Here is a 12,902-nt window from a genome sequence, read left to right on the forward strand (position 1 = left end):
TTTAATGGGATTAATGCAATACTCTTAGCTAATGACTCGGCAAATGTGCACTCTAAACGTACACTCCCCGTTCTTAGAATACTCATATCTTGAGTGCCAAACAAGTCCAGAAGAATGATACCATGAGTTTTAGCAAACTTTGTATCAGTCATACTATTTTCAAATAGTTGTGAATTTCGATCTAGGGATTGTGTTGGCAGCTCATATAGTGTCCTGTAGGATTTATCAAAGGATAAATTATAGTGTGGGATTCCATTTACCTTACACGCAAGAGATGAATGTCCAAACATTTCAAATTGTGGGCAACTAGTCCATGATCTTATAGCACTAGCATTTTTTACAAATGCTAATGCCAAATTTGATGGAATTTTACCATCGATAAATGAAGAGTTAGTGAATGTGCGTGAACCCGTGGCAATATGACGTTGATTGGTGATTGTATGAGGAACAAGTAGTTTGATATTACTTACACTAGCTCTCAGTTTTTCCACTGCCAAAACAACAGAACTCATAACCTGTTGCTTTCGTACATGAAGTATTGCCGCGGGGAGAGAGTGTTACGTCAGGATTGGTAGGAAGTTCCATACGTAAAGTAAAATTGGATGGAACAAGCGTTAATTTTTTGTCGACTTTAATATTTGGTGGTAGCCATTGAGCTATATTAAATATCCCATGATTTATTTTCCCAGCTAAATGTAATCCACTAGTTGTCGCCTTTTTAAATACATCTGTAGTGTCAATGTCTTATATTCATATCCATTGGGCGGACCCCTCAATTCCTTATATGACTTTTGTGTCATCAACATGAACTGTATATAGCTTGTATAATTTGAAAGGTTGTTGCTTAGTGCTCATTAATGTTCTATTTATGTAGACACTGATTTGTCGAAATAAATTAGGCAATATACAATTTTCATAGGATATTTTATCAGTAAGAGTTGGCATTGTATTGTCAGATTTCTTGACTACCACATGTAAGTCTATAAATGTCGAAGACATATCCATGAAGCAGTCTTCATTGGAAAAAAATTTGAAAGTGAACGTTACCAGACAGTGGTTGTTTTGGATATAATTTTTCATAATAACCATGTTTTACACTCACATCAACATTTTCTGCATTGAATAGATTTAAAGATTAAGTGATTGACGGATGGGACTCCGTGTGTGGTATGTATGCTATTTCAGTTTAGGAAAACAAATCCTTTTTTTGATCTTAAAAATTTTCTTCCTTGGTTTTTTCTTCTTTTTCTTTGACAAGAGTAATGTCTTTCGTTTCTGACCTGAGTAGAGACTGAGTGATGCAGTGTTTCTCGACATTTTAAACCTTTTCCATTTTGTTGGGATTTTTATCGCTCGCCAAGGGCTCGTGCACCTTGCCAGAACCCCAATCGTGTAGTGTAGAGGATGCAAAATCCGCCGCAGCCGGTACAATATATTTTTTGGCCAAGGAAAGTGCAGAGCGAAATAGCTTAGCAAACTAACTGCCAAGACCATAGCCCGTCTTTGATGAACGACATTTGTAATAGCCCATTCCATGACCCACTTGTCTTGTATCAAGAGTAGCAACATAGCAATCAGTATCAGGACAAACGAATTTAATTTTTCTATGAGACATCTTGCTATTGAATGGGATGAAAATGACATGTAATCACGGCCAAAACTTTTATTATTGCTAAAGGATCACCTAATTCAGTTCTTAACGTTAACTGACAGAGTTCCAAATAGGAAGTGTTTACAGGGATAAAATGAAGATGCTACATATTGTAATGATGAATATGATCATGACTGCTTTTTTCAAGAGCTCGAGGGACGGGAACATTGCTATTACCAACTCACGATGTTTCAATCAATGAAGCGTAAAGAAATATACAAGTGTCAGAGGAGAAGCCAAGTAAATAGTCAGCGAAACTGACATGATCCATGCCTCCTCAAAAACATATTTTCTATCTGGAAATCAGGTATACGGAACAAAATGTCTATCTAAGAAATTTGATTGTATGTCCCATAAGGAAAGATGGGCATGATAACGGATCTGGTTCCCTCCAAATCAATTTCAACTGTTTATACGGATGTAAGACCTTTGAATTTCCAATCGAATGAGCCCTTTTTCAGTTTCTACGACAAATATTTCAATAAAAACTTACATGCCTCCAGAGCATTACTTATAACCCTTGCCCTGAAGACTGTTGGGGGAGTGTCTTGCTCAAAGGTATAATTTTGCATTTATTTTTTAGCAAGGTATTAGTTGCCCTTCTATCACTTTCGACTATTAAAAGGGCACTAGGCCTTTCGATTCCCAATCGAATGAGCCGTTTTTGGAAAGATAACGCTTTGTATAAACACCTTATATGCCCCCAGGGTATAAATTACAACCGTTACCCTAAGGGCTGTTAGGGTGGTTGTCATCCTCTAAGACCTAATTTCCAGAACTTTCAACTACGTTAAACACAATGGCTATCTCAAAATTTTGATTGGATGTGTTTGGGGAAATGGTGGGCGTGAGAGGGGCGGTAGTCGCTCTCCAATCACTTTCAGCTATTAAAAATGGCACTAGCCCTTTTAATTTTAAATAAAATGAGCCCTTTTTAAGTTTCTACGACAACACTTTCAATAAAAATCTTATATGTCCCCAGGGCATAACTTCAACCCTTGCCCTGTGGGCTGCGGGGGGTGTCATTCTTAAATACCTAATTTCCAGAACTTTCTAATATATTGAACAAAATGGCTATCTTAAAATTTTTATTGAATGTGTTTGGAGGAATGATGGTAGTGAGGGGGGGGGGGGTAGTTACCCTCCAATCACTTTAGACTATTAAAAAGCGCACTAGCCCTCTCAATTTCCAACTGAATGAGTCTCTTTTGAAGTTTTACAACAACTCTATCTACAAAAACCTTATATGCCCCCAGGGCATAAATTACAACCCTTACCCTAAGGGCTGTTAGGGTGGTTGTCATCCTCTAAGACCTAATTTCCAATACTTTCAACTACGTTAAACAAAATGGCTATCTCAAAATTTTGATTGGATGTGTTTGGGGAAATGGTGGGCGTGAAAGGGGCGGTAATCGCTCTCCAATCACTTTTAACTATTAAAAATGGCCCTAGCCCTTTTAATTTCCAATCAAATGAGCCCTTTTTAAGTTTCTACGACAACACTTTCAATAAAAATCTTATGTGTCCCCAGGGCATAACTTCAACTCTTGCCCTGAGGGCTGCGGGGGGTGTCATTCTCAAATACCTAATTTCCAGAACTTTCTAATATGTTGAAAAAAATGGCTATCTTAATATTTTTATTGAATGTGTTTCGAGGAATGATGGCAGTGAGGGGGGGGGGGTTATTTACCCTCCAATCACTTTAGAATATTAAAAAGCGCACTAGCCCTCTCAATTTCCAACTGAATGAGCCTCTTTTGAAGTTTTACAACAACTCTATCTACAAAAACCTTATATGCCCCCAGAGCATAACTTACAACCTTTGCACTTGGGGCTCTGGGGGGTTTTTCATCCTTAAATACATAATTTCCAGAACTTTCAACTGCGTTGAACAAAATGGCTATCTCTAAACTTTGATTGAATGTTTTTGGGGAAATTGTGGGCGTGAGAGGGGGGTTAATTACTCTCCACTCACTTTCGACTATTAAAAAGGGCAATTTCGATTTTCAATCAAATGAGCCCTTATTGAAATTTCTACAACAACTTTCTATATAAACTTTATATGCCCCGAGGGCTTAACTTACAACCCTTGCACTAAGGACTCTGAGGGTTTTATCATCCTAAAAGACATAATTTCAAGAACTTTCAACTACGTTGAACAAAATGGATATCTCAAAATTTTGATTGGATGTGTTTGGGAAAATGGTGGGCGTGAGGGGGTGTTCGTCGCTCTCCAATCACTTTCAACTATTAAAAAGGCACTAGCCCTTTCAATTTCAAATTGAATGAGCCCTTTTGAAGTTTCTACGACAACGCTTTCAATAAAAACCTTATTTGCCCCCAGGGTTATAACTTACAACCCTTGCCCTGATGGCTGGGGGGAGCGGTTGTCATCCTTAAAGACCTCATTTCCAAGACTTTCAACTATGTTGAACAAAATAGCCATCTAAATATTTTGATTGGATTTGGCTGGGGGAAAAGTGGGCGTAAGAGGTGGGTTAATTACTCTCCGCTCACTTTCGACTATTAAAAAGGGCAATTTCAATTTCCAAACAAATAAGCCCTTTTTGGAAATTTTTACAACAACTTTCTATATAAAACTTATATGACCCCAGGGCATAACTTACAACCCTTGCACTAAGGGCTCTGAGGGGGTTATCATCTTAAAAGATCTAATTTCCAGAACTTTCGACTACATTGAACAAAATGGATATCTTAAAATTTTGATTGGATATGTGTGGTGAAATGGTGGGCGTGAGAGCGGGGTTAGTTGCCCTTCAATAACTTTCGACTATTAAAAGGGCACTGGCCCTTTCAATTTTCAATTGAATGAGCCCTTTTGGATGTTTTTACAACATCGCTTTCTAAAAAAAACCTTACATGCTCCCAAGGCATAACTTACAACCCTGGCCCTGAGGGCTGTGGGGGACTGTCCTCCTCAAAATCATAACTTCTATCAGGAAATCAACAACGCTGAACAAAATGGCTATCTAAAAATTTTGATTGGATGTGTTTGGGGAAAAGGTGGGCGAGAGAGGGGGTTAGTTGCCCTCAAATCACTTTCGACTATTAAAAGGGGACTAGACCTCTGAATTTCCAATTGAATGAGCCCTTTTCCAAGTTTCTACGACAAAGATTTCAATAAAAACTTATATGCCTCCAGGGCATAACTTATAACCCTTGCCCTGAAGACTGTTGGGGGAGTGTCTTGCTTAAAGGTATAACTTCCTGCACTTAAAACTGCGTGGAACAACTCAAAATTTTGATTGGATGTGTTTGGGGAAATGGTGGGCATGGAAGAGGTGTTAGTTGCCTTCCAATCACCTTCGACTATTAAAAAGGACACTAGCCATTTGAATTTCTAATCGAATGAGCCCTTTTTGAAATTTCTACGACAACGCGTTCTATAAAAACCTTCTATGCCCCCAGGGCATAACTTACAACCCTTACCCTGAGGGCTGTGAGGGGGCTGTAATCCTCATAGACCTAATTTATAGAACTTAAAACTACGTTGAATAAAATGGCTATCTCATAATTTTGATTGGATGTGTTTGGGGAAAAGGTGGGCGTGAGAGGGGGGTTAGTTGCCCTCCAATTACTTTTGACGATTAAAAGGGCACTAGCCCTTTCAGTTTCCAATCGAATGAACCTTTTTTGAAGTTTCTATGACAACACCTTCTATAAAAACCCAAAATTTTGATTGTATGTTTTTTGAAATGGTGTGTGTGGAAGGGGTGTTAGTTGCCGTCCAATCACTTTCGACTATGAAAAAGGGCACAAGCCACTCCAATTTCTAATTGAATGAGCCCTTTTCGAAGTTTTTACGACAACTTCTTCGATACGAATTGCCCTGCTCTAAAGGAAAAAATAATATATAATACATTGTGCCAACATCATTCTTATATGTCCTCAGGGCATAACTTAAAACTCTTGCCCCGAGGATTGCGGGGGAGTGTCCTCCTCAAAGACATATTTTTATCTGGAAATCAACTACGCTGAACAAAATGGATATCTAAAAATTTGGATTGGATGTGTTTGGGGGAATGATGGGCGTGGAGGGTGGGGGGTAGTTGCCCTTCAATCACTTACGACTATTAAAAAGGCACAATTTCCAATCGAATGAGCCCTTTTCGAATTTTCTACGACAACTCCTTCGATAAGAAGTGCCCGGGTATGGAGAAAAAAAATACATTGTGCCAACATCGTTCTTTACTTAGGCAGCGCTATTGCGCTGCCTATGATATCATATGCATTTTTAAGAATACAATCGAAGAGCGACTTCATACTTGCCATCGAATTTGATGGTGGGAGACCAAAACTCGTTTTATTCAAATTATTGTAGAATGGATCAGATACATTAGACATGAATGTCACATAGAAATCACTGGGCATTGTTTATGTCTTCACTTGCTACCCATTAATCAAAATCAGAGCTATATCCTAGCCAACGAACAAGCAACTGTCTCTTGCCCTTGTGTGTACGAATTCATTAATATCTTTTCAATTTGATAGATTTCACGATTATTTTTAACTTTTTGAACTTCATAGTCATAAAAGCCACCGAGAATTTCTGTATCTTTTGTGTCTCGTTGACGATATGCTATGGGTTTAGTGTCTCGGATTTTTGACATTTTAAAACATTCAGTGGACCATAAATAATTCCTGTTTTCAAAAATATTAGTTTTTCTATTAACTTGAACAGTATCAATAGCATTGAATTTTTTCTTCACAACCTTTTCACTGGAATATTGTTTAAGAAAAGTGTCAAGTGTAATATTATCTGTTTGGTGAACTTCCTGAGGGTTAACGTTGAGAGAGGGTTAATGTACAATATCTTGATATTAAAAGTCGAATATTTCTTATCAATCGTTCGGCCATTGCAGCCTTTGTAGGACTATGCCTGTGATAGAGCATTGTATTACATTTCAACAAAATCTTTTCTACATTTGGATTAGCAAATTCACTACCTCGATCCGTTTGTATTTTCCTATATTAATCATGCTTATATAGCTTGAGCAACTTCAACACCTCTCGTTGCCCGCAATGGAATAGCATATGCACATCGACTAAGAATAATTGCAAGTAGGACATATTTGTAGGGTGTATTGTGGTGCCTTTGAGTCTCATTTTTAGGGTTAAAAGATCTGCTTGCATTATATGCAATGGGAAAAAGATTTTAGTTTTTCGATAATGATTACCACGAACCCTATGATTTCGATGTAGAGTGTAACTTGATTCATTTTGTAGGTACTCTGTCGCTAATGCTTCTTGAAGTTCAGTGACTTAAGAAAGTGTGGTGGTGGAACTTGAACTTCCCACTTCACCAATATTTTCATAAACACGTTTCAAAACTTCAAGCATTTTGAACGCAAAAACGTAATGTAATGTCCGCTACCCTTTTGCATACTAGTGTGTGATGATGGTGACGATGAGTGGATATCAATACGTTTTTGCTTTTGTCTAGCCGCCACCACTGATGTCATCAAATCAATGTTTCTACTGCTACTATGTGTGCTAGTATTTTCCAAGATTGATTTAAAATCTTCTTCTTCTTTTAATTTTGGTGGACTGGAACTATGTCCGTTTAATTTCTTTATAATTTGCTTATTGGTAATAAGACTTTTCGGGAAGTTTAATGTGTTTGAAAATTTTTATTGATGACTGTCAAAAGATAAAATTCTTTTACCATTTGTAACCATATCATATATTAAATCAAGTAGATTATAACTTTTCCCTTGAATTATAAATTGTTTCCCATTACTATCAACTTGAATGTGATCTTGACCACTTTCCATAAGATATGTTAATTCTCTTTGACTTTGTTCACTATATGAGTTTGGCAGTAGGTCTGCAATAATTGACAATATTGAATTCAATTCCTCCTTTGATTATGTTATTGTTCCAGAATCTTGAACATATGTTTCATTTTTGTGACCAATGACACTTACATTGAAAGTTCTCACATAATACGGTTTATGTTTGCCCAGTCGTCGAAGTGCATCTTAAGTAAAAGTAGTTTTTTATCATCGGCAACATTCTCATCATTAATGAATTTACCTAGATTGTCCTCAAAGTGTACCGTTGGTGAAAGTGTGAGTTCAATTGGGGCCAATTTGTAGGGTTTAGCCATCTAGAGACAACTGTTTACAAGTCCTGCAATTATTGGCAGTAAAGGTGTAAAAAAAGCTACCACCCGCTTGGAGAAGTAGTTTTCTTTTTAAATTTTTTCCTTTCTTTTTGCAAGCCAGGGCACGTACAATGGAACGATGTTGCTTTGCCTGTTGCTTAACTACATCTTGCAATTGAACATTGCCCTTAGTTAAACTGAAACAAAGTTCAGGTATTAGATTAATGAATTCTTTATCAATACCGTGTTTGAGTATGGCTTTCCTAGGTGGTGGTTTTGAACTGCTTAGAACGGAAAATAAATGTCTATTTTCATGTAGTTTCTTCGGTGTTATGATCGCAACTAATGACCTTTTTTACTGTTCACTGGAAGATATACGATAATTTCATGGTTAAAAATATCTGTGACTACAAGCAAATCCTCGGGTGTATTCTGATTAAGATCCAATAGAATAAGATCAATAGAATTCATTAGTTGCCTGACTGTATTCTGAAATTAGAAATTTTGGAGCACGGCGATATATTAGTTTTTTGGGAGTTATTAGACAACTTGAATCACGAACAACTCTGTAAATGATATAGTAGGTACAGTTCAAAGCTATTGTTCTCATGCACTTGTTCTGGTGAAAGAGTTTGTGTAGAACTAGGGCTACGGAAATCTGTTCGTGATGTGAGCGGACAGTAAACAATTGTAGCATTTTTTGAGACCATTCTTCAACGGATTTAGCTAAATCATCAATAATCAACCAACAGTTTGGTTCAATAATGTTGAATACATAGAGTCCCGTATGAATTTTACAGTGTCTGGTGCTTATTTTATCATATGACTCTTGCCAACCACTGTAGCAATAGTAGATTTTTCTCGGGTTTTCCAAAAACATTTTACTACGATGTTTATTTTTTTTTAAGTGTTGTCTTGCCCGACATTGATGGACCCCAAAGAAAAGATCTGAATGCTGTCTTAAATAGATACATATTGTTTTGGTTTCAACAGCTGGACTACGTTTTCCCGTCTGAAATACCTTTAAAGGGCATTTTTTCTTCTTTTTTTTGTTAATTCGGTTTTGATAAAATGGAGTAGGATTCCAAGTCAAAACCGAGAAAATTCAAGATGTACAGGACTCCTTATACCAAATAAAAAAAATTACAGTTTATCAGTTTTAAATTTCTTTTGTTTTTTCCCTTTTTTGGCAGCATTTTGTTTTCTCTCATCTTCTTATGTATCAATAAAAGAAAAACTTTTCCAAAATAGAAGTTTTGTACAGAAACGTAAAGAGCCATATTAAAGCTTAAGGCGTGCAGAAATTAAGTCAGATAATAATTTAAACTTAGAATAAGCAGAAACTAAAATAAATGGATAAATGAAACCCAAAACGAACTTAAGTTCGTTGAAAAATGAAAAATCACATCCAACAGAACGATCACAAATGCTACTATAATTAAATAAATGAATCTAAAATTAAAGAAATTAAAGAAACGAGCAGAATTTAAAGAAATCATCAAGGAAAACAGAAAGAACAGAAATAGCCACATGCGGTAGTAGCGCTACCGCCCCTAAACTTCTTTGTCTCTGTATACATGTCCTGTTGGTCTAGCTACCCCGAGAAAACGAAATTCGTTACCCCAATTTCAGTTGTCATGGTTAGTTATAACCAATCTTTGAAATGTTTTTGTTCAGGTCTAACTGACCCTGTCTACGTGTCCTGTAAGTTACAAACCTATCTGAGACTATAATGCCCCATTTTCGGACATTAAAAACCTATGTAGGTGAAGCTTGTCAATTTTGTTTCCTACATAGGGCTTCACCTAACCGAAAAACTTGTGAATTTTTGTTGTTAATCCGATTTGACAGACAAACTATGAAGTCCTAAAGCCCGATTTTGTCTTTTGCAAATCTTAATTCTTTGTCTGAAAGGACCAAAAACCTTCAAGCTCAAGTTAGTGGGCTTAAGAAAAGTATTACGGGTTCTATTGTAGCAATATCTGACGGATATAAGTTTTAAGCTTTAAATCATCGGTTTTTATCAGACGAACCAATATTTAGGAGCCAAAAATGTTCTGTCTTTCACCCTTTTCCCTAAACGTAATATATTATAGGTCCGCTTGCTCTCCCCAAATGCTCCATGAAACTGAGTCTTTCCTGATTTATCGTACGGTAGGCCATGGTTGATAGTCTGGGAGAATATTCGGTGCTTCTCCAGAATCCAGAAACCACGCGAGAAAGACTGCATCGAGAAAGACCGAGATGTTTAATTGAAAACAGGTTTCCTCTGCGCGTGACTCCCTATCACTCTGGGTGTTGCTCACTCCGTAACGAAGATTTAAAATTTAGTTTCTTGGGGTTGAAGGGGCAAAAAAAAGATACCCAGCCTAGGTTACGTATTTAATATATGTTATGCTTTACCCCCCCCCCCCCCCCTAATGTGCAAATATATAGCCCAAATTTGTTTCTGAACTATTATATTTTCATCCTATTTTGTTTTATGTCATTAATATTAACGAAACTTCACTTCTTGCGTGGTTTCTGGATTCTAGACAAGTACCGAATACACTGTCTTTTGACTTACTTTACTACATCACCATGAATACATTTAAAGTTTCACTCTGGCTAATAGTGTGAAATTTTTTAGGCGGATCAGAAACGTGAATTTTTGGCACCCATATCCACTCTTTCTAAATACAAAATATAAGTTCCCTTCCCTCCTCTCCCAACACTGATAATTTCAGCTTGATCCCTACTTGTTTTTCTCGAGATTTTATAGAAATGAATTTTGGTAAATTGGATGAATATTTTCTTGCGATGCCTCTCCACTAGTGAAAATTTCAGTTCTGCTTACCCTTCAAAGATCTCGCTAAAACTTCAAGTCGATCCCCAAAGCTGTTCCTGGAATAATGCAGATACACTATTTTGATAACCTAGGGTCTCTTTTGCTCTAAATCGGGGTTGATTGGGAATAGATTCTAGTCTTACAGGCACTCCTAGTAAACTAAACTTTAAACATATTTTTGACCAAAGTTTTTAGACCCTTCCCCTCCTCCCCCTCCTATTGGGTCAAAGTTCAAGTTCACTTACCCCTCCCCCTCTCAGCGCTCCCTGAAAGTTTCAACATGACCTCCAAATCTGTTGCTAGGCTATTATAGATATGGCGTGCTGTATTGATTACCTGACACCATAAAGTATCTTTTGATCTACCTTGCTACTTCCATAAATAGATTAGTAGCAGAAGTAGTAAGGGTAGTATTACTACCCTACTACTAATACTACTATTAAGGCTAAAGGTTTTAAGGAGACATTATTCAGACAATATTTTGGGGTATTTTGTATTCAACTGAAGTATACTGTATACATGCAGTCTGTCAATTGGCTGTATCAGCAGTATATCTTGTTTTGATGTACTGCTGAACATGATGCATAAATAGATCATAGATTCCATTGATTCCATAAATAGATCCTAGATTCCATTGACACCTATATTGCAAATCACTTAAGTGGATCAGAGAAAATATCTTTTATCATCACCCCTCTACTGCCTCCCCTCAGGCCAAACTTGACGTTCATTTGGTTCCCCTAATACTTCATGGATCTTTCAACTTGATACTCCAAGCCATTCCAGGTATATTGCAGATATGCTATTTTTATAACCTCGCACCATATAGTGTATTTAGATTTACCGCACTACTAAACATGAATAAATCCTAATTGTGTATGGGCTTATAGGGAAAAATATGCAACTGGGTGGGAGACATAAAATTTTAAGTTGCTCCTCTCCCCCCCCCCCATCAGTACAAAAGTTAACCTCCATCCCCTTAGTCTCTCCCAGGAAAAGTTTTACCCCTTTTCAATATGTCATGCAAATTTAATATTAACATGAATAATCCCAATTCTTTTGTCATCATAAGAGTAAAAACGGACCATTCATACTTCAAAAATGACAATTTCCCAAATATTTTCATCGACTATAATGAGGGACAACATTAGAGAGAAATTTCTTTAGAAGAACCAAACATAGCCACAACATTTCAGTGTAAGTGATTTTCAAACGTTTCTACGTTTGAAGAAAAATCGCTAAAGGGAGAACAGATTGATTTTTTTTATATTTTTGCTTTAGAAAGTAGATGTTATCCAATGATGGTAGTGTTGAACGCCTTTTTTTCGCCCCAGAAAGTCAGGATTTCATAGTTCGTCATTATTTTCTGAGCGAGCCTTGAATTCGATTCTCTCTTTTCAGATAATTTAAAACAATTGAATTTCTTTTACTGCCAGTATCCTAACATCACTTTGGTATGATATGTATCTACGAGTAGTTGATAAAAATTGCTCAATTGCAGATCGCTACACTGACGACTTTGAGCTAATCAAGGAATTTATAATGGACATAATTGACCATAAAACAGAAAGCAGAGTCAAACTAAGGCATCTTCAATTTCTTGCAGGTATTTAATCTTTTCAGTTTTTGTGTATCCTAGAATATCCAAGTTATTCTTTTCCTTTCTGGGACAATTACTGTTGTCGTTCATAGTCTTTCTGTTAGAAGTGGCAGTGTAGTGCTGCCTAAGGAAAGTTCTGTTTGCCTTCTTCCTTGAATTATTTCTTATATATTTTTTTCCTGGCCACTTTGTGTGGAAGGGGTTGTCGTAGAATCTTGGGAGGCAGCTCATTCGATGGAAAATTAAACGTTCAAGACTCTTAAGGGATTTGAGGGTAGCAGCCCCCTCCAGTGCCCTAATTTTGCTATCCCTCCCTCCGTAATCCCAAGACATCCGATGAAAGTTTTTAGATAACTATTGTCATCCGAATAGTCAGGAGGGCCAATTAATATGCCTCCAAGATGACATGACTCCCAGTGCCCCTGGAGCAAGGGCCGCAAATTATGCGAATTGTTAATTCCCTACGTATTGGCTTTGTAAATATCGTATAAGGTGTCCAGTGGCTCGGAGCTTTAAGAGCTCTAGGTAAAAAGGATAACACATTTTTTATAGGGGGGGGGGCAAAAAAATGGGCCTATAACTTGTTATATCTGATCCGTTTAAAATTTACTGCTGTAAGTCTTTGGACCAAGAAGAACCAAATATACAAAATTGTCTGGGGTACAGCCCCCACCCCTCTAAAAATAGGACCTAAAAA

At 37.0% G+C, this 12,902-nt stretch overlaps 1 long non-coding RNA gene across 1 annotated transcript in view; it reads left to right on the forward strand.

The window, feature by feature from the left end:
- LOC148953109 (uncharacterized) overlaps positions 1-12,213 on the forward strand; it is a 32,870-nt gene extending 20,657 nt beyond the window's left edge. Inside the window, exon 3 of the long non-coding RNA XR_016141625.1 lies at positions 12,107-12,213. This is a non-coding gene — a long non-coding RNA (uncharacterized LOC148953109). The remainder of the gene's footprint in view (positions 1-12,106) is intronic.
- The last annotated feature ends 689 nt before the right edge of the window (positions 12,214-12,902 follow it).

Source organism: Artemia sp. Qi Xiang Cuo, chromosome 4, assembly GCF_049724085.1.
Source record: "Artemia sp. Qi Xiang Cuo chromosome 4, ASM4972408v1, whole genome shotgun sequence".
Classification (NCBI taxonomy): domain Eukaryota; kingdom Metazoa; phylum Arthropoda; class Branchiopoda; order Anostraca; family Artemiidae; genus Artemia; species Artemia sp. Qi Xiang Cuo.